Source organism: Sus scrofa, chromosome 13, assembly GCF_054392235.1.
Source record: "Sus scrofa isolate SSC_HxYL_T2T_F1_AM1 chromosome 13, Sscrofa_HxYL_maternal_Yorkshire_Landrace_v2.0, whole genome shotgun sequence".
NCBI lineage: Eukaryota > Metazoa > Chordata > Mammalia > Artiodactyla > Suidae > Sus > Sus scrofa.
Window position 1 is genome coordinate 119,583,290 of NC_139395.1, and position 26,498 is coordinate 119,609,787.

The following is a 26,498-nucleotide window of genomic DNA, read 5'->3' on the forward strand; positions in this document are numbered from 1 at the left end:
CTAGGAGAGTCTAAGTCTAGACTTCCTGCTTGGTTTCTTTCCCCTCAGTATTGCTTTGGCAATTCTTGGTCTTTTGTAGTTCCATATAAATTTTTGGACTATTCTTTCTAGTTCTGTGAAAAATGTCATGGGTAATTTGATAGGGACTGCATTAAATGTGTAGATTGCTTTGGGTGGTATGGCCACGTTAATGATATTAATTTTTCCAATCCAGGAGCATGGATTATCTTTCCATCTCTTTGAATCCTCTTTAATTTCCTTGATTAATATTTTAGAGTATTCAGCATGTAAGTGTTCCACCTCCTTCGTAAGGTTTATTCCTAGATATTTAATTTTGGGGGCATGATTTTAAAAGTTATTTTAATTTTATATTCTGTTTCTAATCTTTCATTGTTAGTATACAGAAATGCAACTGATTTCTGAATGTTAATCCTGTATTCTTCTACTTTGCTGAATTTGTTGATCAGTTCAAGTAGTTTTTGTGTGGAGTCTTTAGGGTTTTCTATATATAGTATCAAGTCTGCATAGAGTGACAATTTACCTCTTCTTTTCCAATTTGGATACCTTTTTTTTTTTTTTGTGGTGTGATTGCTATGAATAAGACTTCCAATACTATGTTGAATAAAAGTGATGATAGTGGGCATCCTTATCTTGTTGTAGATTTTAACAGGAAAGCTTTCAGCTTTTCTCCATTAAGTATTATATTGACTTTGGTTTGTCATAAATGGCTTTAATTATGTTAAGATATATTCCCTCTATACTTTGATTTTTTATCATGATTGGATGCTGGATTTTATCAAATGCTTTTTCTGCATTTGCTGAAATGATCATGTTTTTGCTTTTCTTTGTTGATATGGTGTATAATGTTGATTGATTTGCATATGTTGTATCATCCTTGTGAACTTGTGATGAAATCCTCTTGGTAATGGTGTATGATCTTTTTCATGTGTTATTGGATTCGGTTGCCTAAAATTTTGTTGAAAAATTTAGTGCCTTATATTCATCAAATATATTGGCCTATAATTTTCTTTTTGGTAGTATCTTTGTCTGGTTTTGATGTTAGGGTGATGGTAGCTTCATAAAATATATTTGGGATTACTCCATCTTTAAACTTCTGGAAAAGTTTAAGAAAGATGGGTGTAAGTTCTTTGCATGTTTGGTAGAATTCTGGTCCTGGACTTTGGTTTGTAAGGATGTTTTTATTATATATTCAATTTCATTTCTAGTGATGGGTCTGTTTAAATGATCTCTTTCTTCTTGATTCAGTTTTGGTGGGCTGTATGTCTCTAGAAAGTTGTCCATTTCTTTTCAGTTGTCATATTTGTTGGAATATAACTGTTCACAGTACATCTTATTTTTTTTGTATTTCTGCATTATCTGTTGAGACTTTTCCTTTTTCATTTCTTATTTTGTTTATTTAGGTTCTCTCTTCTGCTTGGTGAGTTTGGCCAGAGGTTTGTCAATTTTGTTTATTCTTTGAAAGAACCAGCTCTTGGCTTTATTGATTTTTCTATTTTTTTGAATTTCTATTTTATTGATTTCCTCTCTGATCTTTATCATTTCCTTCCTTTTGCTAACTTTAGGTTTTGTTTGTTGTTTTTTTAGGTGGTAGGTTAAGTTGGTAGTTTGAGATTTTTCTTCTTTTTTTTTTTGTCTTTTGTCCTTTTAGGGCTGTACCTGCAGCATATGGAGGTTCCCAGGCCAGAGGTTTAATCGGAGCTACAGCTGCCAGCCTACGCCACAGCCATTGCAACATGAGATCTGAGCCATGTCTGCAACCTACACTGCAGCTCACAACAATGCCAGATTCTTAACCCACTGAGCAAGGCCAGGGATCAAACCCACAACTTCATGGTTCCTAGGCAGATTTGTTTCTGCTGCACCACAGTGGGAACTCCGGTTTTTCTTCTTTTTTGAGGAAGGCCTGTATTGCTGTGAACTTCCCTCTAAGAACTGCTTTTGCAGCATCCCATAGATTTTGAATGTTTGTGTTTTCATTGACATTTGTCTCAAAGTATTTTTTAATTTCCCTTTTGGTTTCCCTGTTGACTCATTGATTTTTTTTAGTAGCATATGGTTTAGTTTCCATGTAGTCAGTTTTTTCTCATTTGTTTTCTTGTGGTTGATCTAGTTTCATGCCTTTGTGGTCAGAGAAGATGCTTGAAATAATTTCTGTACCCTTAAATTTGTGGAGGCTAGTTTTATGATCCAGTATGTGGTCAGTTTTGAGAATATTCCATGTGCACTTGAAAAGAATGTATGTTCTGATTTTTTTGTATGTAATGTCCTGAAAACATCAATGAAGTCTACCTGTTCTGTTGTGTCATTTAGGATCTCTGTTGCCTTATTGACTTCCTGTCTAGAGGATCTGTCCATTGATGTGAGTGGGGTGTTAAAATCTCCTGCCATTATTGTATTTTCATCAATTTCTCCTTTTTATGTCTGCTAGTGTTTGTTGTACGTATCTGGGTGGTCCTATAATAAGGGCATATATATTGACAATGTAATATCCTCTTCTTGAATTGATCCTCTTATCATTAAATAGTGTCCTTCTTTGTCCTTCTTTATGGCCTTTGTTTTAAAGTCTATTATTTTTGATATGAGTATTGAAACTCCTGTTTTTCTGTCATTGTCATTTCCATTCCCATGAAATGTCTTAATTACTCTTCTAATTTAATGAGACCCCTAATACTGGACAAAGAGGAGAGTTTTGCAAAATGGTAAATGCAAAACTAAACAGTACAGCTGCTTTATGGCAAGAAAAGGCTTTCATTAGCCATAAAGCATGCAGAATATAGTAAGAATGTATTTATAGTCATAAAGGCTTAATTAAATTAAGTCATTTGTAGATGTTCAAAGGAGCCTAAAGATGTTGGCTTATCTTCATGACTCACCATAATAGTTTTATCAGGATTAGAAACATCCTCTGAGATCTGGTTGAAGTTTCAAAGTAAGGTCTCTTTAAATGGATTTTAGTTTATTTTATACAATGGGTTAAATTTTTTAATGATTTCATCTCAGTGTTTTAAGACAGTCCATAGTGTATCTTAGTGTGTTCAGAGACCATCTGGGTGGAATAAACAATTTAATCTATTCAAGTGTGTGTGTGTGTGTGTGTGTGTGTGTGTGTGTGTGTGTGTATGGTAGTTTTTCTCTTCTGCTTGTTTCTTTTTCCAGAACTGAGTGCTTGGTTCTGCAGTTGTCCTGAGACCTGGGTAGAGCTCTCTACAGGATCAATTAACTGTTCAACTGCTGCCACTGTTCATAAAGAAGGATGACCTTTTCCTATAAGGGTAAGTGAAAAGTTGTAATGAACAATGATTTCTGCTATCCATTGTCCTGTTTAGTTAGTATCTTCAATGCTTGTATAAAATGTTCAAAAACACATAAAGTTTTATGTTTCTGGTGTAGTTAAAGGTAAGGGGTTTTAAAAGAAATGCTTAATGTTACTGGAGATGATCTCTAGTGATTCTTTTTTTTATTCCTCATATTTATCAGTCTATACTATGCATTTATTTATTAGTCAGCATTTTGTTGAATTCAAGTGACAGAAAGCTTTCTCAGAGTAGTTTAAGCAAAAAATTTTTTTGGTGATGGATGCTAGCAATGGTTACACAACAATGTGGATGTAATTGATGCCATAGAACTGTATACTTAAATAAGTGACTTTATGGGTCCCTGTAAACTGGAAAATGTAAAGGAGATTCAGGAAAGTTTATTTTTCTATTCCTTGGACATCCAGTGTGTAAATTCTCATCATTTATTTTTTAAATTTTATTTTTATTAGAATATAGTTGATTTGTCTGAAAAATATTTATTAAGAATGTAGATCTCATGAAAAATTATTTAGCTGTATTTATTTTTATTTCTATATGTTCAGTGACAAGCTCAGTAAAAGTTTAGTAGATTAGATATTCCTCCTCTTTAAGCCTTTCTGGCTACTACTCTATCAATGGTAAAGTCATTTCAGATCCTATAGATCTTTTTCCTGGGAACTAGATAAAATACAAATTCTTTTCACTTTATACTGCAGAGTGATTATTCAGCTCTCTCTAATTACTACACACAAGATCAACTCCAGATCAACTTTTACATGTTAAAATGTAGGACAATCTCTACTTTTTGGCATCACAAATAACCATACCTTGAGATTTTCTAAAGGATACTCTATAAAGCAATTTGACATAGTAAATGTGTTTTGTGTTAAACTGATACATAAATCATGAATCATCAGCTTTCAGATATGTGTAACATGGATTTTTAAACTTTGCTTAGCAAATCTAACCTAAACAAAATGTAATAATTTCAGGGAAGTAGAAGACTTCTAAATAGTTATTATTTTATCCTTGAATATAGATATAGATTTAACCACATTTGATGTGTTAGAAATTGGAGGCAAAAAATGTAAATGCATGTTTATATATCCCAAATTTTTATTTCAGTTGTAGTATACAAAGTATAACAATATAGCTCTTAGTATCATGCTAAAGAAAAATAATTACACATTTACAAAATCTTATCTTTAAGTAATCATTAATTCAGACCAGGAAGTACGCCTTTTACACAAATTAGGGCAAAATGTAAGTGCATTGTGATGGTTTAAAAGACTTAGGAAGATCAAGAGAACCAAGTTAGATCATATATTATAATAAATTTGGCTATCATTTTATATTTACAAAATTAACAGGGTATTGTGAAATGACTTGTTTTTATTATTTTATCAAATAAAACACAATCTCTAATTGTTTCACATCCCTCTCCATAACACTGGCTAATATACTTATCCTTGTCATTTTGAAGCACCACCTGGAAAATCCCCAACATCAAATCAATTCAACTAGTTAATAAGACAATAACCTGGTTACCATTTACTTCAGACAAAGAAAGAAAGGAAGGAAGGAAGGAAGGACAGGGGAAATAAGGAAGAAAGAAAGGGAAAAACAGCAATCAACTGCCTAGATTGATTCCTTTGCAAATACAAACTATCTAACCTTGACTAAGTCTGCAACGCAGATTAAAAATTCTTTTGCATACGTCATATCATCTCCCTTTCCTTTTCTTCCGCAAGGCAGTTTCATCTCCTCTACTTTTCTTAAGTCTCCAGTTCCACTAGGACCTTTAGTTAGAGTCTGGAGATGACTTCATCACTTACTTGTTTGCCACCAGAATGGTCAGAGGGCTCTCTTTTTAAACTCAACTCTTAAAGCTGAGCCATTACCTGCAATTTCACTCACTTTGTTCTTTTCCTCTCCTTTAAAGTGGAATAGAATTAGATTTCCCTACTCACAAAGTAATCTTTCCACCCAGTAACTAAAATGTATTACCTTCAGCCGCTAAGAGACCACACCATCTCTTACCCATCTATTTTCTCTATCTTCAACTTCTCTTGCCACTATATTCTTATATGCATTTAAAAGTGCTCATACCTCTGATATTTACCCATTTTCTTTGGTCTCATCTTCCTTTCCAGTGTTTTTCCTAGCCCTCTTCAATCTCCAAAATGTTGATTTCTTTTGTGTCCCTACTTCTTCACTTCTACTCATGCCAGGAATCATTGTTATCTGGCTTCAGCTCCTAAAACTACCATTGTGATATATCCTTATTTTTAAGAAATACAATGGACACTTTTAGTTTTTATCAAATTTCCGAAGCATTTTACACACTGTATCCTTTCTTCTTAAAATAATTTTGTGTCACCTCACATCTGGGATTCCCCTCTTTTAATCTCACTACCGTTTATCACATTTCTGCTTCATTTTCTCATCTCATCATGTTTAGAATTTTCACACATCTGTCAAGACTAAGTCCTCATCAGTTCTGATGATTCTCTCATCTGGATAGCCAAACACCACTTTAATGATCTTCAGACTCACGTGTCCAACTAACTAGCAAACATCACAGTTAACTCAAGACCAATACGGTTAAAACTAACAACAGTTTGTCTCTTGCTTCTCCTTGTGTATGTCTTGTCTTTTAGAATAGCATTATCATCTACCATACTGTCAAAGCCTAAAACCCAGAATCATCTTTGCATTCCTCTTTCCTGCCCTTTGCACAATCAGTTCCTGACTTCTTGTTGGTTCTACTTCCAAATTATATTTTTAAAACGTCCCCTTATCTTCATTTCCCTTGCCACATTTATAATTCAAATAAAAATATTTTTTCCTTCTAATGACTTAAAAGGTCTCTTAACTGGCATTTTTCTTTATTACCATGTGTCTATTTTCTCTATATTGGATGAGAGTAATTTTTCCAATACATTACATATGCCATGTTATTCCTTAGTTTAACAATCATAAATAGTTTTCTACTAGTATTAGAGGTAAGACCAAACTTTTTCTTATTTTCTACAGCTGCACCTACGGCACAGGAAGTTCCTAGGCTAGGGGTCAAATTTGAGCTGCCAGCCTATGCCACAGCCACAGCAACAGTGGATCTGAACTACATCTGTGCTATACGCCACAGCAACACCAGATCTTTAGCCCACTGGGCGAGGCCAGGGATTGAACCCTCATCCTCATGGACATGAACCCACGAGCCACAGTGGGAATTCCACAAACTCTTAATATGACTGATTTTGTGTGCAGCTTAGTTGATACATTATTAAGTGGAAATCACAAAACCCATGGAAAAGGTTGTTTCCAAAGAGCATCCTTAATAGAATTTACTGGAAAAATAAATCTCACAAGTTGGAATTCTTCAATTAAGCCAGTGGTAGGATCTGTTTTTTAGTTTTTTGGTTTGGGGTAGTTTTGGTTTTCAGGGTGTGTGTGTGTGTGTGTTTGTGTTGGAGGGGTTGTTTTGAATACATCAGAAAATTATTGCCCAAGCTTATAATTAACTCCAGATATAAAAAAGGAAAATGGAACTGAAGGCCAAAACCATAGCTATGTGTGCAGCAGTGAATCGTAGTGACCCTTAATGGCTGAGTAAGTAATAATTTGCTTACTCTGTAGACTAGAGTGATTAACTTAACCAGTAAATGATAATTAATGATGTAAAAATTTGAATAGAAATCTATTTAAAGCTGTTTGCTTTTTCTAAAAACAAAGGAATAAACCCAGCATACACTATAACTACAATTTTCCTGCTCTTACAGATTCCTAAATAGTGCTGCATTTAGAAAATAGAAAGCATCTTGTGGAAAATATAAATATTAAATTGCTTAAGGCTGTGGTCTCAAAATAAGAGCGCCAGTTTCTCCTGAGGAGTGAGAATGACCAAATTCGTTTGATACTTGAGGAGAGAAAAGAAGTCACTTGGGTTAAGAAGACTTTTGTGAAGAAAGTCTCATTCCCTATTGTAAGGAAGGGACACATGTGGCTGACCTCACTTGTAGATCTGAGGGAAGAATTTCCAAGAGATCTAATTCCTTTTTGTGTAGTTCAGTGTATACTGAGAAAGGAGGCATGCTGACTTGTCTCATTGTTAGTGTAGGAATGACATCAGATTGAAGAGAGATGGATTATTTGAATGGACAGGAAAGAAAGTGTAAGAACTAGTCCACTTCAGTTCCCAGTTCATGAGAGGTAAAAAAAGACCCATTCAAGCCTACAGCCCCCTAAATATTGAAAAACCCTTATGAAGAAAGACATCCATTATAGCATTTTTAATGATATAGGTCACATATATTTATTTATTAAGTTAGTAAAGTCAGTATCTTGTAGTTATTTTTCAATTTTTCTCTTAATCTGTCACCAAAGCTTGTCAGTTTTAACTTTAAACAGATTATAAACCTATTTCTTTCTTTTTCGCCACTTACATGCTAAGTCAAGTTTCTCCTTCCCTTATGCATTCCAATCAATGCTCAACAAATTTTTCTTATTTTTTTAATTTTTTTATTTTTGGACATGTCAGTTGCACGCAGAAACTCCCAGGCGAGGGAGCAAACCCATACCACAGCAGTGACAATGCCCACCCTATAACCACTAGGTCGACAGGGAATTCCTCAGTGAGTTTTCCTTGAAAAATTGATTGAAAATTATGTAGGCATGCATTCATACAAAGCTTAGGTGAAGATGCTTCCATTTTATTTTATTTGAAAAATAATTTAAAAGGGGATGCCAATTTCTTAATGAATGTATTCAGCACTAGCTTAACTGTATAGTCTTTCCCTCTCAATAATTCTTCTCATTTATGGACATAGAAATTTTGCTAATCCTCTGTGGTTAATTTGAAGTAGTCTCTTCTCTAGGAATGTTTCTCGCCTTCTTATAAAGAAATGCTATTTCTCCCTCCCCTAAATCTCCATGTGTACGCTCCAGCTCTATCTCTCTGTGGAACCTAAAACATTTTTTCTTGACATTTGAGTTATTGTTCTGTACGTGTTTTTTCCCCCATCAGATTATAACCTCCTTGAAGACTTCTCCTTTTAAATATTAAAATGCAGAAGACTAATCTATTGTCATATTAGAATCACCTCCTCCACTAGTAAGTTAATATTGTTATAGCCTGACTTTTAACAAAACAATCATAATACACATACATACCAGATATACAACAGCATGTATCCTATCTGAATCCCCATATAGCCTTAATTTGTAAGAATTTTATATAAGTAAATGAAAGAATAAACAACAGAATGAAAAAATTAAAAACTCAATGAAGAGTAAACCATCTTTAGCTAGCTGAACTATAAAACTATAAAATAAAATAATTTACATTTTATGATGATACACTTAAAATTTTTATATATGTATATAGGAAATGAAAGATTAAGCTTCATATACTAATATTGATAATAATTTATTACATATGCATGCTGTAATTGTTTTGTTGAAAGAAGCCACATTATAGTCACATTAACTCACTTCAGGGTGTTTAATGTAACAATACCATTTCCTGCTGTGTCTTATTACTTAAATAGAGTTGCAGTTTAGTTTTCCTGCTGACTATTCAATTGTATTTTCTAGCCAAAGACAGATAGTAACTTACATCAAATTATTCTTGTTTATCCAAGGAGAACATTGATCAAAACCATATGATCTGAAACCAGCTACCCCTTTTTCCCTAATCACACTGCATTTGAACAAGAGCAAAGATATCTGGCATTTTCAAATATTGGCTCAGTTCAATTTAGCACACATTGGACATCTCTGATTTGTTGTACTATGTTTGCTATTATGTGAGATTTTGAGTATGCAGTCCAGTTGGGCAGCATGATACTCACCTACCACTTTGCATATTAGATAAAAAAATCACATTCATTATTGCATCTAATTATCATGAGAAAAAATTATGTAGTGAGAAAAATGACTAGTTAAGTAGGGAAGACAAATAGTATTAATCACTGTTTATAGTTTTAGTCACTGAATTCCAGAGACTCAGAACTCCGACAGTGGTGTCACAACAATTAAGACTGCATTTTGCACTGTAGAATATTATGCTCCAAAATTACAACCTTTGCCCAATCTCCTGGTCATTTCTCTATCCAAATCAACTTATGCATGTGAATAAAGTGGCCAACATCCTACCCTAACCTCATAATTTCATGACTATAACTTTTTCGGGGGGAGGGGAGCCGCACCAACAGCATATGGAGGTTCCCAGGCTAGGAGTCTAATTGGAGCTACAGCTGCCGGCCTACGCCACAGTCACAGCAATGCCAGATCTGAACTGCATCTGAGACCTACACCACAGCTCATGGCAACGCTAGATCCGTAATCCACTGAGCAAGTCCAGGGATCGAACCTGCAACCTTGTGTTTCTGAGTTGGATTCCTTTCCCCTGAGCCACGATGGGAACTCCTCATGACTATAACTTAATGTCATGCACCTAACCTTGTTATCACTCTGAATGCAGAATCCATGACAGTCAAATGTTCAGTACTATACGCATATACAGTTTCTTGCCTTGGTAGGTCTCTTATGCCATTAGTCCTATTCTGCTGATCCAGCCCTTAACACTTTATATTCTCTCCATCTTTCAGCCCTCTCTTAGCTTCTCTTATTTCCTTACAAGATTCATTTGAATGATTCATACAATGATTCATTTGAATCTCTCTGACCAAAAGCACAAATCCATTTTCCCTCTTGCAGTGCTGCCACCCTGCAACACCCTTCTCCAAAGCACCATCAGATTGGCTCAGCATGTGGGGAACCATATGAGTCAATCCCACTTCAGATCCAAATTCTTGGTCCTCATTTGGCTTTCACTGTTGCCATGCATGTGTCATCATAAACCTAGGGACAGCTCTCTCGCTCCCTTCAGTGTTGTTTTAAACTTGTCCTTATTCCTAGGTGTCCTCTTCTGCACCTTCTTCCCCTTTGGGAGGTGGCTTAGTGATTTCATTTCCCAGAGAAAGGGGAGGCTAGGTGGCACTTGAGCTCTTCCTTAATTCCACAGCCCCATGTCTGCAGGTTTATTTATTTATTTATTTTTAATTTTTTTATATAATTTTTTTTTATTTTCCCACTGTACAGCAAGGGGGTCAGGTTATCCTTACATGTATACATTACAATTACATTTCTTCCCCCACCCTTTGTTCTGTTGCAACATGAGTATCTAGACATAGTTCTCAATGCTATTCAGCAGGATCTCCTTGTAAATCTATTCTAAGTTGTGTCTGATAAGCCCAAGCTCCCGATCCCTCCCACTCCCTCCCCCTCCCATCAGGCAGCCACAAGTCTCTTCTCCAAGTCCATGATTTTCTTTTCTGAGGTGATGTTCATTTGTGCTGGATATTAGATTCCAGTTCTAAGTGATATCATATGGTATTTGTCTTTGTCTTTCTGGCTCATTTCACTCAGGATGAGAGTCTCTAGCTCCATCCATGTTGCTGCAAATGGCATTATGTCATTCTTTTTTATGGCTGAGTAGTATTCCATTGTGTATATATACCACTTCTTCCGAATCCAATCATCTGTCGATAGACATTTGGGTTGTTTCCATGTCCTGGCTATTGTGAATAGTGCTGCAATGAACATGCGGGTGCATGTGTCTCTTTTCAGTAGAGTTTTGTCCGGATAGATGCCCAAGAGTGGGATTGCAGGGTCATATGGAAGTTCTATGTATAGCTTTCTAAGGTATCTCCAAACTGTTCTCCATAGTGGCTGTACCAGTTGACATTCCCACCAGCAGTGCAGGAGGGTTCCCTTTTCTCCACAGCCCCTCCAGCACTTGTTATTTGTGGATTTATTAATGATGGCCATTCTGACTGGTGTGAGGTGGTATCTCATGGTAGTTTTGATTTGCATTTCTCTTATCATCAGCGATGTTGAGCATTTCTTCATGTGTTTGTTGGCCATCTGTATATCTTCTTTGAGGAAATGTCTATTTAGATCTTTTGCCCATTTTTCCATTGATTGATTGGCTTTTTTGCTGTTGGGTTGTATAAGTTGTTTATATATTCTAGAGATTAAGCCCTTGTCGGTTGCATCATTTGAAACTATTTTCTCCCATTCTGTAAGTTGTCTTTTTGTTTTCTTTTGGGTTTCCTTTGCTGTGCAAAAGCTTTTCAGTTTGATGAGGTCCCATGGGTTTATTTTTGCTCTAATTTCTATTGCTTTGGGAGACTGACCTGAGAAAATATTCATGAGGTTGATGTCAGAGAGTGTTTTGCTATGTTCTCTTCTAGGAGTTTGATGGTGTCCTGTCTTATATTTAAGTCTTTCAGCCATTTTGAGTTTATTTTTGTGCATGGTGTGAGGGTGTGTTCTAGTTTCATTGCTTTGCATGCAGCTGTCCAGGTTTCCCAGCAATGCTTGCTGAATAGACGTTCTTTTTCCCATTTTATGTTCTTGCCTCCCTTGTCAAAGATTAATTGACCATAGGTGTCAGGGTTAATTTCCGGGTTCTCTATTCTGTTCCATTGGTCTGTCTGTCTGTTTTGATACCAGTACCACACTGTTTTGATGACTGTGGCTTTGTAATATTTCTTGAAGTCTGGGAGAGTTATGCCTCCTGCTTGGTTTTTGTTTTGCAGGATTGCTTTGGTGATTCTGGGTCTTTTGTTGTTGCATATAAATGTTTGGATTGTTTGTTCTAGTTCTGTGAACAATGTCCTGGGTAATTTGATAGGGATTGCATTGAATCTGTAGATTGCTTTGGGTAGTATGGCCATTTTTACAATATTGATTTTCCCAATCCAGGAACATGGAATATCTTTCCATTTCTTTCCATCTTCTTTGATTTCTTTGATTAAAGGTTTATAGTTCTCGGCATATAGGTCCTTTACCTCCTTGGTCAGGTGTATTCCGAGGTATTTGATTTTGTGAGGTACAATTTTAAAAGGTATCGTATTTTTGTATTCCTTTTCTAATATTTAATTGCTGGTATGCAGAAATGCAACTGACTTCTGAATGTTAATCTTATATCCTGCTACTTTGCTGAATTTATTAATCAGTTCAAGTAGTTTTTGGGTTGAGTCCTTAGGGTTTTCTACGTATAGTATCATGTCATCTGCATACAATGACAGTCTTATCTCTTCTCTTCCTATATTAATGCCTTTTATTTCTTTTGTTTGCCTAATTGCTGTGGCTAAGACTTCCAAAACGATGTTGAAGAGCAGTGGTGAGAGTGGGCATCCCTGTCTTGACCCAGATTTGAGTGAGAAGGCTTTCAGTTTTTCCCCATTGAGTATTATATTTGCTGTGGGTTTATCATAAATGGCTTTGATTATATTCAGGAATGTTCCCTCTATACCCACTTTGGCGAGGGTCTTGATCATGAATGGATGTTGGACTTTGTCAAATGCTTTTTCTGCGTCTATTGAGATGATCATGTCTGCAGGTTTACTTGTATTTCCAATCAGTCTTACTAGTAATTTTTCTTTTTCATTTAAATAAATGGCTTCTCCCTACCTTTCTGAAAATAAATATTTCACCTATACATGGGATTTCATTCTTTTATGTTTCCTGAGAAAACTTCTCCTTCTATTGTCTCTTTTTAACTACATCTTCAAAGGCACCTCCCTCTCTCTCTCTCATATATATGTATGTGTATATGTATATGTGTGTGTATGTGTGTATTCCCAATAAGTTTTATTGTTAAAAGAAAATCATTCTTCAATCTTTAACCTGTGCTTTCTTTCATTTTTCTTTCTTTATTCCCTTTCTACTCCCACCTCTTCTTTCCTTCTCCTTTCCAGCAACCCTGCCTCTCCATCTTGGAAGCAGCTAGTTATCTAATAATGTTTCTCTGAGAAAGCTTCAATTCTAAGTCTTGCTATTTTGTTTCCCATTTCCTCCTTGTTGTGGTTAGCGCTACTCACGTACTACTGTCAGTACCTCCTTCTGCTAATATGGTGCGATTGCACTTACTGGCCTCCTAAGGCCTAGGGGTGTTGCACCCTTGCCGTTGACATGCATATAGGAACTGTCAGTGCCTTAGTATACCCTAGGATCCCTTTGCAATTTTAGTGTACAAAGACTCCTGTATTTTCACTGCGAGAATCCAGATCTGCAACACTCTTAAGTTGCTGGGCTCCCCAAACCCTGGAATTTGATATCACCACAGTGGAAACCCTAAAAATGTAGCTGACAAGTAGCAGGGTTTCAGGTTCTGTGCTTCCCTGGTCTGGACTTTCAGGGTTAACTTGCCCAGTTTCCAGAGCTACCCTGAAGATGGAACCAAAATTTCAAGGCACTATGCATGATGTAATATTTCTTGGCTTCTTTTCCTTTCAGTCTCACTTCCCACCCTCCTGCTGCTTTTAGTTCTGAACAGTACTTATATTACTTTCACGTGAATCATTAACTCAGGGGCTACTTGTGGGAAACCCTTCCAAATGGGAAGAAGCACACCATGAAACTTGGTGGCTACTAAGGTGCAGGAAACAGTTCTGAATGTTATAATGAAACATTCAGCCTAAAGGAATATAAGTAATGTCCCCTCACAACTCATTGGCCAAACTAGTCAGATGGTGACCATAGCGGGGCCAGGAAATGCAGTCTCACCATGAACCTGGAGATTGAGAGGTAGAAACATATAGTGAAACATACTGCACTAATGACCAGTACAGTTCTCAACTCAGCAGCATCTGGTTTCTGTCAAGCTACTCCTTGATTTATAATCACCAATGACAGCTGAAATGACACATTTGTACCTTATACTTCTTGAATTTTCTGTAGCACTTTAAGTTTTAAATAGTTATCTTTTATTAAATTGTATGCATTTAGCCTCTTGTTTAATTAAGAATGGTTTTTGAAAAAGTGATGGAAAAAATATCAGAGTGGTTTAAGATTGGGTGATTTTTCTCTGGTTCAGGCAAAAAAAGCCGAGGCAAATCTACTACTAAATGTCTAAAAATACTGGATGCAAACCTCAAACAAAACAAAGCAATAACTTTTTTTTCATGGATAATTTAGTGACAAAGAGGAAAGTAAGAAATGTTTTTATGAATTTAAGGTAGGAATATTTCCTTAAACAAAATGCAAAAACTATAAATTATAAAAGAAATATTGAAAAAAATTAACACATTAATATTTAAGTTTTTTAATGAAGTAATATGTTAAAAATTTAAAATAAGACAAGTCATATGTTGGAAGAAATGTGTGTTGGAGGAACCCACATTTTTTTTAAGGGCCACACCCACAGCAGCTGAAGGTTCCCAGGCTAGGGGGTCAAATCGGAGCTGTAGCTGCCAGCCTATGCCACAGCCACAGCAATGTGGCATCTGAGCTGAGTCTGCAACCTACATCACAGCTCACGGCAATGCTGGATCCTTAATCCACTGAGCGAGGCCAGGGATTGAACCCATATCCTTATGGATACTAAACGGATTTGTTTCCACTGTGCAATAACGGGAACTCCAGAAGAATCCATATATTGCATAAAGGGTTTCTATCAAGAATACATAGAAAGCTTCAATGACTAAATTTAAAACACACATACACACATACATACACACAAAGTATTAACTAGAAAAGGAAGAAAGTTATAAAAAACAAGCCTCTGATAGGGGAATCTGAATGCTAAAATTCACATTTAAAGGTGAGTGGAATTTTCATAGGCTCATGAGTAATCAGAGAGATAAAAATTAAAACCATAATAAAGTGAGATTTTATAGCCATCAAAATGGAAAAATGTAGTTAAATCCAATAAATTCAAGTGAAGCAAGAACTCATACATTTTGCTGGCAAAACCACAAATTAATATAATTTTTTGGAAAGGAATTTTGCCGTATGTAATAAATTTGAAGTTGCATATACTTTACACCCCATTAATCATTAGATATAGACAGATTCTCCCATATATGCACAGAAACTATTTAGAAAAGTACGTGCTGCAGCACCATTTATAACGCAATAAATGTAAGGAGTTCCCATCATGGCTCAGTGGTTAACAAATCTGATTAGCATCCATGAGGACATAGGTTCAATCACTGGCCTTATTCAGTGGGTTAAAGATCTGGCATTGCCGTGAGCTGTGGTGTAGGTCGCAGACATGGCTCAGATCCTGCGTTGCTGTGGCTGTGGTGTAGGCCAGCAGCTACAGCTCCAATTCAACAACTTTAGCCTGGGAACTTCCATGTTGTGGGTGTGGACCTAAAAAGAAAAAAAAAAAAAAAAAAGCAATTTATTGTATGCGAAAAACAAAAGCTAAATATTATTTTTTTAAAAAAATATTCTTTAGTAGGTGATTGTACAAATTAATTGTGACTTATTCATGCAATGTAATATTGTATAATAAGTAAGTTATATGAACTGGATCATCCAGTATTAACATCAATGTAAACATAACATATATGTAATATTGAAGGTAAAAAGAAAGTGGATATATACATTTTATATTTATATATTATATGTTTTATAAATACTTACAAAACAGTAATGTCTATTGCTTATGAATTCATAATTAGGGCAAAAATAGAAATACTTGCCTGTAAATTAATATTTGCCAATTTAAGATAGTTACTACTTCTGAGGTAGGAGGTGGGTGCATAAAGAAGTGTGGAAAGCAGCCTCTAAGATTCACACCTTCTAATGTTCATGTCATTATGTAATCACTTTAGTATGGGCTGGACCTCATGACTTATTTTGAATAAGTCGAACGTTGCAAAAGTAATGGCTATCACTTCAGAGATTAGGTTATAAAAAGGTGGTGTCATCCACCTTCAGTTTTCTCTCTTGCTTGAGGAAACCAAATGCCACATTGTGAGCTTCCTTATGGAGGGGCTCATGTGGCAAGGAACTCAGAGAGGCCTCTGGCCAACAGCCAGTGAGGAACTGACACTCTTGTACAGCAGTCTCTGAGGAACTGAATTCTGACAACACCACATGCATGGTCTTGGAAGCCAGTCATCTCCCCATCGAGCCATCGGATGATACCATAGCTCTGGCTGACCCCATGATTACACAACTTTGTGAGAAACTTTGAAGCAGAGGCACCTAGTTAAGGCACATCAATATTCCTGCCCCATAGAAACTGTGAAATAATAATTGGCTATTGTTTTAAACCATTAAGTTTAGGGTAATTTGTTAAGTGGCAGTAGGTAAATATTAAAGGAAGGATGGAGAAATAACTGAAAATATCTGGCAGTCTGTCAAATGCAGCAAGTTTCCACCAGGACTCTAGTTCCGTTTCCCTATCATCAGCTTGATTTTCTCATAAACTGTGATTTTTATCATCATGCTGGTAGCAATAGGGCTATGGAAGATGCATGGTTTAATTTCACTCATATCTAGCTAGTGCTATCCATGAAATATAATGAAGCCACATATATAATTTAAAAATTTCTATATATCATGTTTAAAAAAGTAAGTGAACCAGGTGAAATCATTTTAATATTTTATTTTATTTAACCCAGTATGTTCAAAGTCTTCTTACTATAGCATTTAATCTACATAAATAAATTATTGAGCTATTTTACATTCCTTTTTTCATGTCAAATCTTGGGAGTCTGATTTGTATTGAACATCTCAATTTGGACACTAAATTTTCATCAGGAACATTTGATGTTTATTTCATGAAATGTGCAGTTGAAAAAGTTGGTTCATATTCCAAAGGCATTTTTCAAATATACCTGAACGTTTTCCAGTCATGAAAATATCAGTTTTTAAATAAAAAAAATAAAATTAAATAAAATTTAAAAATTCATTTCTTAGTTGTACCAACCATATTTTAAGACCATAGCCTCGTATGGTTGGTCAGTGGCTACTATATCAGACTGCCTGGCTCTAGAGATACTTCTCCAGAGGTAGAACTATTCTTTTCCCTCACTTACCAGTAATTTCCCTGTGTAATTTTTGAGCTAGTCTGTTATATATTATTTTCTAAACCAATCTTTATAAAGGGTGATGAAATTCTACTTTACAACTTTTTCTGTACATTAGAGTCACCTAGGGAGTTTTATTTTTTAATGCTTGCATTCCATTCCTACACTCAGAAGTCCTGATGGACTTAATTTGATGCTGAGTCTCAAACTGGTAATTTTTAAGTCTTTCCAAGGGAAGAAGGATTAAAAATATAGCAGATCTGTGTTACCGCCTACCAATAAAAATGTAATTTCTGGGATGGATCCTAGGCATTGCTACTTAAACAAAAAAGTACCAGGTGATTCTGATGTGCAATCAAAGAAGAGAATAAATAACTGCTAAAAATCAAGGCCCCAGTCTTGAATATTGTGATTGGAATAAGTTGTGCCCTGACAACACGAGAGCTTCATGAGGTAAAAAGACAATTATCAAGTACAGAAGGTGCAATTCTCCTGGGATAGAGAAATATATTCTGTGTAGATTACCAATGATGTTCACTATACTTTATGGGTTTTCTTTCTAATTCTAATGGTTTTTTTGTTTCTCTTTTGAGGGCTGCACCCACAGCATATGGAAGTCCCAAGGCTAGGGGTTGAATGGGAGATACAGCTGCCAGCCTATGTCACAGTCATAGCAATGCCAGATCCCAGCTGTATCTGCGACCTACACCACAACTCACAGCAATGCTAGATCCTTAACCCACTGAGTGAGGCCAATGATCCAACCCACATCTTCATGGATACTAGTCAGGGTCATTACTGCTGAGCCACAGTGGGAACTTCTTCTTCTAATTCTAAAATTCATCTTTGGCTTCCATTACTGCTTTTATGCTTCCAGACCACTTAAATGTTGGTGTTCTCCTAGATTCAGTTTGCTCTCAACTTCTTTTATACCTATATATTTTGCTTTATTTCTCTCTTCCCCATCATGGGTTTTGCCCACTTGATGACACCTGGCTCCACTTCTTCACCTCCTAAATTGCTGGTAATCACTTGAAAATTCTCCCAATTCACTGTATCTTGACTACCAGAGGTGTTTTTTCACATGAACTTTTGAAATGCAAAATATAGAAATTGTTATTGCTTTTGTACTATAGCAGTTAGTATATGTTGTAACAATATAATTTATGTCTAACAGTATGTTTCAATTTTTAGATATGCAAATAATGATTTCTTTTGTTCCTTAAACTTTAGAGCTATAAAATTTGCTCCTAACTATATTGTTGCCGTTTTGATGTGTTTAAAATAATAAATATAAAGAAAACAAAAAGACAACTTACAGAATGGGAGAAAATAGTTTCAAATGATGCAGCTGACAAGGGCTAAATCTCTAGAATATATAAACAACTTATACAACTCAACAGCAAAAAAACTAATCAATCAATGGAAAAATGGGCAAAAAACCTGAATAGACATTTCTCCAAAGAAGATATACAGATGGCCAACAAACACATGAAAAAATGCTCAACATCGCTGATGATAAGAGAAATGCAAATCAAAACTACCATGAGATACCACCTCACACCAGTCAGAATGGCCATCATTAATAAATCCACAAATAACAAGTGCTGGAGGGGCTGTGGAGAAAAGGGAACCCTCCTGCACTGCTGGTGGGAATGTCAACTGGTACAGCCACTATGGAGAACAGTTTGGAGATACCTTAGAAAGCTATACATAGAACTTCCATATGACCCTGCAATCCCACTCTTGGGCATCTATCCGGACAAAACTCTACTGAAAAGAGACACATGCACCCGCATGTTCATTGCAGCACTATTCACAGTAGCCAAGACATGGAAACAACCCAAATGTCCATCGGCAGATGATTGGATTCGGAAGAAGTGGTATATATACACAATGGAATACTACTCAGCCATAAAAAAGGATGACATAATGCCATTTGCAGCAACATGGATGGAACTAGAGAATCTCATCCTGAGTGAAATGAGCCAGAAAGACAAAGACAAATACCATATGATATCACTTAGAACTGGAATCTAATATCCAGCACAAATGAACATCACCTCAGAAAAGAAAATCATGGACTTGGAGAAGAGACTTGTGGCTGCCTGATGGGAGGGGGAGGGAGTGGGAGGGATCGGGAGCTTGGGCTTATCAGACACAACTTAGAATAGATTTACAAGGAGATCCTGCTGAATAGCATTGAGAACTATGTCTAGATACTCATGTTGCAACAGAACAAAGGGTGGGGGAAAAAATGTAATTGTAATGTATACATGTAAGGATAACCTGACCCCCTTGCTGTACAGTGGGAAAATAAAAAAAAATAAAATAAAATTACAGTTGATTTACAATGTTCTCTCAATTTCTGCTGTACAGCAAAATGACCCAGTTATATGCATATATACATTCTTTTTCTCACATTATCATGTTCTATCACAAGTGATTGGATATAGTTCTCTGTGCAGGATCTCATTGCTTATCTACTCCAAATGCAATAGTTTGCATTTACTAATCCCAGACTCTCAATTTACTAACCCCAGACTCTCAGTCCATCCCATTCCCTCTGCCTCCCTCCTGGCAAACACAAGTCTGTCCTCCAAGCCCATGATCTGTTTGTATTTTGTAGATAGATCATTTGTACCATATTTCAGACTCCACATATAAATGATACAATATGGTGTCTGTCTTTATCTTTCTGATTTACTTTACTTGGTATGAGAATCTCTAGTTCCATCCATGTTGCTGCAAGTAGCATTATTGTGTCCTTTTAATGGCTGAGTAATATTCCATTGTATATAAGTACCACATCTTCTTAATCCATTCATATGTCAGTTGGCATTTAGGTTGTTTCCATGCCTTGTCTATTGTGAATAGTGCTAAGATGAACATAGCGGTACATGTATCTTTTTCAATGAAAATTTCGTCTGGATATATGCCCAAGTGAGAGATTGCTGGATCATGTGGTAGTTCTATATTTAGTTTTCTGAGGTACCTCAATACTGTTTTCCATAGTGGTTATACCAATTTACATTCCCACCAACAGTGAAGGAGGGTTCCCTTTTCTCGACATCCTCTCCAGCATTTGTTATTTGTTGACTTGTTAATATTGGCATTTCTAACTGGTGTGAGGTGGTACCTCATTGATGTTTTGGTTTGCATTTCTCTAATAATTAGTGATGTTGAGCACTTTTTCATGTGCTTATTGACCATCTATATATCTTCTTTGGAGAAATGTCTATTTAGGTCTTCTCCCCTTTTTTCAATTGGGTTAGTTTTTTTGCTGTTGAGTTATATGTGTTGTTTATATATTTTGGTGATTAAACCTTCGTCAGTTGAGTCATTTGCAAAGATTTTTTTTCTCCCATTCTGTGGGTTGTTTTTTTTTTTTTTTTCATTTTATAATGGTTTCCTTTGCTGTGCACAAGCTTTTGAATTTATTTAGGTCCCATTGGTTTATTTGTGTCTTTATTGTCTTTATTCTAGTAAGCAGGTCAAACAAGATGTTGCTGTGATTTATGTCAAAGAGCATTCTGCCTATGTTTTTCTCTAGGAGTTTTACAGTATCTGGCTTAACATTTAGGTCTTTAATCCATTTTGAGTTTATTTTTGTGCATGGTGTTAGAAAATGTTCTGATTTCATTCTCACATGTGGTTGTCCAGTTTTCCCAGCACCATTTTATTGAAGAGACTATCTTTCCTTAACTGTATGTTCTTGCCTCCTTTGTCATAGATTAGTTGACCATAGGTGCTTGGGTTTATTTCTGGGCTTTCTATCCTGTGCCATTAATATATATTTCCGTTTTTGTGCGAATATCATAACTGTTTAGATAACTGTAGCTTTGTAGTAGAGTCTGAAGTCAGGGAGCCTGATTCCTGCAGTTACATTTTTCTTTCTCAAGATTGCTTTGGCAGTTTATGTTCTTTTGTGTTTCCAAATGTTTGCAAAAATATTTTGTTCTAGTTCTGTAAAGAAAGTTATTGGTGATTTGATAGGGTTTTCAATGAATCTGTAGATTGCCTTGGATAGTATTGTCATTTTGACCATATTGATTTTTCCAATCCAGGAGCATTGTATATACTTCTGTCTATTTGTGTCATCTTTGATTTATTTCATCAGCATCTTATAGTTTTCAGAGTACAAGTCTTTTGTCTCTTTTGGTAGGTTTATTCCTAGGCATTTTATTATTTTTGGTGCAATGGTAAATGGGATGGTTTCCCTAATTTCACTTTCTGATCTTTCAATGTTAGTATATAGAAATGCAATTGATTTCTGTGTATTAATTTTGTATTATGCAACTTTACCAAATCTGCTGATGCACTCTAATAGTTTTCTGGTAGTGTCTTTAGGATTTTCTAGATATAGGTATCATGTCATCTATAAAGAGTGATAGTTCTATTTCTTCTTTTTCAATTTGGATTCTGTTTATTTCTTTTTCTTCTCTGATTGCCATGACTAGGACTTCCAAAACTATGCTGAATAACACTGGTAAAAGAGGACATCCTTGTCTTGTTCCTGATCTTAGTGGAAATGCTTTCAGTTTTTCACCACTGAGAATGATGTTAGTTGTGGGTTTGTTATAAATGGTTTTTATTATATTGAGGTAGTTCCACTCTATGCCCACTCCCTGGTGAGTTTTAATCAGAAGTGGGTGTTGAATTTTGTCAAAAGCTTTTTCTACATATGTTGAGATGATGATATGGTTTTTATTTTTCAGTTTGTTGATACAGTGTATCACATTGACAGCTGTGCAGATATTGAAGTATCCTTGCATCCCTGGGATAAATCCTATTTGATCATGTTGTACAATCTTTTTAATGTCTATTTGTATGTGGTTTGCTAATATTTTTGAGGGTTTTTGCATCTATATCCATCATTGATATTGCCCTGTAGTTTTCTTTTTTTGTGATATCTTTTTCTGGCTTTGGTATCAGGGTAATAGTCATTTCATAGAATGAGCTTGGAAGTGTTCCTTCCCCTGCAATTTAATGGAAAATTTCAGAAGAGGTTTTAACTCTTCGCTGGATGTTTGGTAGAACTCAGCTGAGAAGCTATCAGGTCCTGGACTTTTGTTTTGGGGAAGTTTTTAAATCATATTTTCAATTTCATCTCTTGTGATTGACCTATTCATATTTTCTATTTTTTCCTGGTTTTCAGTCTTGGTAGGTTGTACCTTTGTTAAGAATCTGTCCATTTCTTCTAGGCTGTCCATTTTCTTAGCATATAGTTGCTCATAGTAGTCTCTCATGATCCTTTGTATTTCTGCAGTGTCAGTTGTAGCTGTTCCTTTTTTCATTTCTAATTTTATTGATTTGAACCCTCTCCCTTTTTTTTTCTTGATGAGTCTGGCTAAAGGTTTATCAGTTTTGCTGATCTTTTCAAAGAACCAACTTTTTCTTTCATTGATCTTCTCAATTGTTTCCTTTGTCTCCATGTTATTCATTTCTGCCCTAATCTCTATGATTTCTTTCCTTCTATTAATTTTGGAATTTGTTTTTCCTTCTCTAGATGTTTAAAGAGTAAGTTTAGGTTTTTTATCTGAGTTTTTTCTTCTTTCCTGAGATAAGACTGTATTGTTATAAACTTCCGTCTCAGAACTGCTTTTGTTGTGCCCCCTAGGTTTTGGATTGTTGTATCTTCATTGTAATTTGTCTCTAAGTATCTTCTAATTTTCTCTTTTATTTCTTCAAAGATCCATTTGTTGTTTAGTAGTATATTGTATAGCTTCCAAGAGTTTGTTTTTTGCTTTTTTTTTTTTGTAGTTGATTTCTAGTCTCATAGTATTGCGATCAAAGAAAATGCTTGAAATTTTTTCAATTTTTTAAATTTACCAAGGCTTTTCATATTTTTTTGTGTATTAACTGTAGATTTTTGGTTTGTAGTTACTCTGAAGTTTTGATATAAGAGTTTATATATATATACGAGATGGTTTTAAGTTGTTGTTCTCTTACTTGCAAGTTCATCTCCGGTGTCCTGCATTTGTACCCACCTCTTCTCATGATTTCTAATTCTGGTGGCATATTTGTGCATGGATGATTTCGTATCTTTATTGTATATATACCTTTACTGGTGAGCCTTGTCATTTGCGGTATTTTTGTTTCCTGTTGCTGCCTTTTCTTTTCTGCCTAGAGAAGTTCCTTTAGTATTTGTTGTAAGGCTGGCTTAGTGTTGCTGAATTCTCTTAGCTTTTGCTTATCTGTGAAGCTTTTGATTTCTCCTTCAAATCTGAATGAGAGCCTTGCTTGGTAAAGTAATCTTGGTTGGAGATGTTTTCCTTTCATCAAGTTAAGTATATCATGCCACTCCCTTCTGGCCTGCAGAGTTTATGCTGAAAAATCTGCCAATAACCTTATTGGGGTTCCCTTGTGTGTTACTTGTTTCTTTTCCCTAGCTGCTTTCAAGATTTTTCTCTTTGTCTTTAATTTGGGTCAGTTTGATTAATATGTATCTCAGTGTATTCCTCCTTGGGTTTATTTTATGTGGTACTCGCACTTCCTGAATTTGAGTGAGTGGTTCCTTTCCCATGTTAGGGAAGTTTTCGGCTATTATCTCTTCGAATATTTTTTCTGTCCCCTTCTCTCTCCCTTCTCCATCAGGTACCTTATAATACGGATGTTGGTGCATTTAATGTTGTCCCAGAGTTCTCTGAGATTCTCTTCATTTGTTTTCAATCTTTTTTCTCTTTTCTGTTCCACATCCATAATTAATACTAATCTGTCCTCCACCTCACTTATTCATTCTTCTGCCTCCTGTATTCTGCTGTTAGCTGCTTCTAGTGAATATTTTATTTCAGTTATCGTATTTTGCATCTCTTCTTGTTTAAGTTTTATATCTTGTATTTCTTTGCTCAGTGTTTCCTGTAAGTTATCCATCTTTGCTCCAGTTTATTTCCAATGTCTTGCATCATCTTCAGCATCAATAGTCTAAAGTCTTTTTCCTGGAGGCTGAGAATCTCCTGATCACTTAGCTGATTTTCTGGGGGTTTTTCTTTCTCCCTCATCTGAGTTATAGTTCTTTCTTTTCATTTTTATAGGTTTTTGGTGTGGTGACCTTTTTACAGATAATAGAGTTGTAGCCTCTCTTACTTCTGTTGTCTGCCCCCTTTGTGGCTGAAGTTGGTAGGGGGGCTTGCTTTAGGCTTCCTGATGGGAGGTACTGATGCCTGCTCACTGGTAGGTGGAGCTGATTCCTATCCCTCTGGTGAGGGGGGTGGGCTTTGTCTCTGGATGAGATTAGAGGTGGCTGTGTGCCTGGGGGTCTTTTGACACCTGTTTACTGATGGGCGGTGTTCCCCTGTATGTTATTCCCCTGGATTGTTGTTTGGCCTGGGGCTTCTCAGTGCTGATGGGTGGGGCCAGATTCTCCCGAAATGGCCACCTTCAGAGAAAGGCATGCTGCTAAATATTCCCAAGAACTTTGCTTCCAATGTGCTTCCCCCACAACAAGCCACATTCACCCCTGTTTTCCCAGGAGGTCCTCCAAGAACTGCGGTCAGGTTTGACTTAGATTCCTATGGAGACTTAGCTTTGCCCTGGGACCCAGTGCATGTGAAAATCTGTGTGTGCCTTTTAAGAACTGGGTCTCTGTTTCCCCCAGTCCCATGGAGTTCCTGTGCACAAGCCCCACTGGCCTTCAATGCCAGATTCTCCAGGGACTCTTTCTCCCAGTGCCGGATCCCCACATGTGGGAGTTTGATGTGGGGTTCAGAACTCTCACTCCTGTAGGTGAGTCTCTTTGAACCAGTTATTTTCCAGTCTGTAGGGCTTCCCACACAGAAGGTATGGGGTTGCTTATATCATGTAATTGCCCCTCCTACCTCTTGATGTGGCCTCCTCTTTGTCTTCTGGAGTGGGATATCTGTTTGATAGTCTCTGGTCCATTTGGTTATAGATTGTTCAGCATTTAGTTGTAAATTTTGTTGTTTTTAGGAGAGAAGTTGAGCTTCAGTCCTTCTATTCTGCCATCTTAATCCCATCTCCTAAATTTATCAAGGCTTGATCTGTGGCCCAAGATGTGATCTATCCTGGAGAATGTTCCATGTGTACTTGAGAAGAAAGTGTACTCTGCTGCTCTGGGATGAAAAGTTCTATAGATATCAGTTAAGTCTATTTGGCCTAGTGTATCATTTAAAGCTTGTTTTTTCTTGCTGATTGTCTCTCTAGATGATCTTTCCATCGCTGTAAGTGTGGTGTTAACGTCCCCCACAATTATTGTGTTACTGTCAATTTCTCCTTTTATGGCTGTTAGTAGTTGCCTTATATATTATGGTGCTCCTATGTTTTGGGTGCATATATATTTACAATTTTTATGTCTTCTTCTTGTATTGATCCTTTAATCATTATATAATGTCCTTTGTCTCTTGTGACCTCCTTTATTTTAACATCTATTTTGTCTAATACGAGTATTGCTACTCCTGCTTTTCTGTAATTTCCATTTCCATGTAATATTTTCCTCTATCTCCTTACTTTAAGACTGTATGTGTCCTTAGAACTGAATTGGGACTCCTGTAGACAGCATATATATGAGTCTTGTCTTTGAATCCATTCAGACAGTCTGTATCTATTAATTGGAGCATATAATACATTTACATTCAGTGTAATTAAGTATGTACTAAGTATGTACTTATTGCCATTTACTTAATTTTTTTTGCTTGCTATTTTGGGTCTTTTTTCTTCCCTTCCTCTTTTCGTGGTCTTTTCTTGTGATTTTCTGACCATCTTTAGTGTTATGTTTGACTTCTTTTTCTTTTTTATGTGTGAGTCCATTATAGTTACTTGATTTGTGGTTCCCATTATATTTTGATGCATCTGTCTATATGTGTGCAGGATTGTTTCTGCTTGCTCATTTTAACTTCAAATGCATTTTCAGTGTTCTGCATTTGTCCTCTCCTCTTGCTTGCTAGGTTAGATATTATATTTGTCAGTGGATGATTTCCTACTTTTATATTATCTTTGCTTTTACCAGTGAGCTTCTTCACTTGCAATATTCTTGTTTCTTAGGGTCAATGTGCATCTTATACTATGTAAATTATATCTCAATGGGTTTTTTAAAAATATAATTTACTATTTAAACTAAAAATAGTAGTGTGTTGTGGATTTATGACATGTAGAAATAAAACATATGACAACAGTAGCACAAAGATTGAGAGAGGAGAAAAAAATCATAAATAAACTTATAAATAAATCTTATATTGTCTTACTGTTTAACCTTCAACTACTGTGACTTCCTTCCACATTCTTTTCACTATTATATTGATTCCTGGCCATTGACTTTTGTGTAAATTAGGTTCCAAAACCTCTCTCCAACACAGACCATAGTGTTTTATACACACTTTGTTTTTCT

At 35.9% G+C, this 26,498-nt stretch overlaps 1 long non-coding RNA gene across 19 annotated transcripts in view; it reads left to right on the plus strand.

Annotated features, from left to right (window-relative positions):
- LOC102166202 (uncharacterized) overlaps positions 1-26,498 on the plus strand; it is a 418,378-nt gene that overhangs the window by 352,764 nt on the left and 39,116 nt on the right. For 13 of the 19 annotated variants that reach the window (XR_014822613.1, XR_014822614.1, XR_014822611.1 and 10 more), the window contains one exon: positions 3,178-3,293. The exons of 4 other annotated variants lie outside the window; for them this stretch is intronic. This is a non-coding gene — a long non-coding RNA (uncharacterized LOC102166202). Of the gene's footprint in view, positions 1-2,331; positions 2,381-3,177; positions 3,294-26,498 lie in introns of all 19 variants that reach the window. 2 more of the 19 variants (XR_014822621.1, XR_014822616.1) reach the window with 2 other exon arrangements.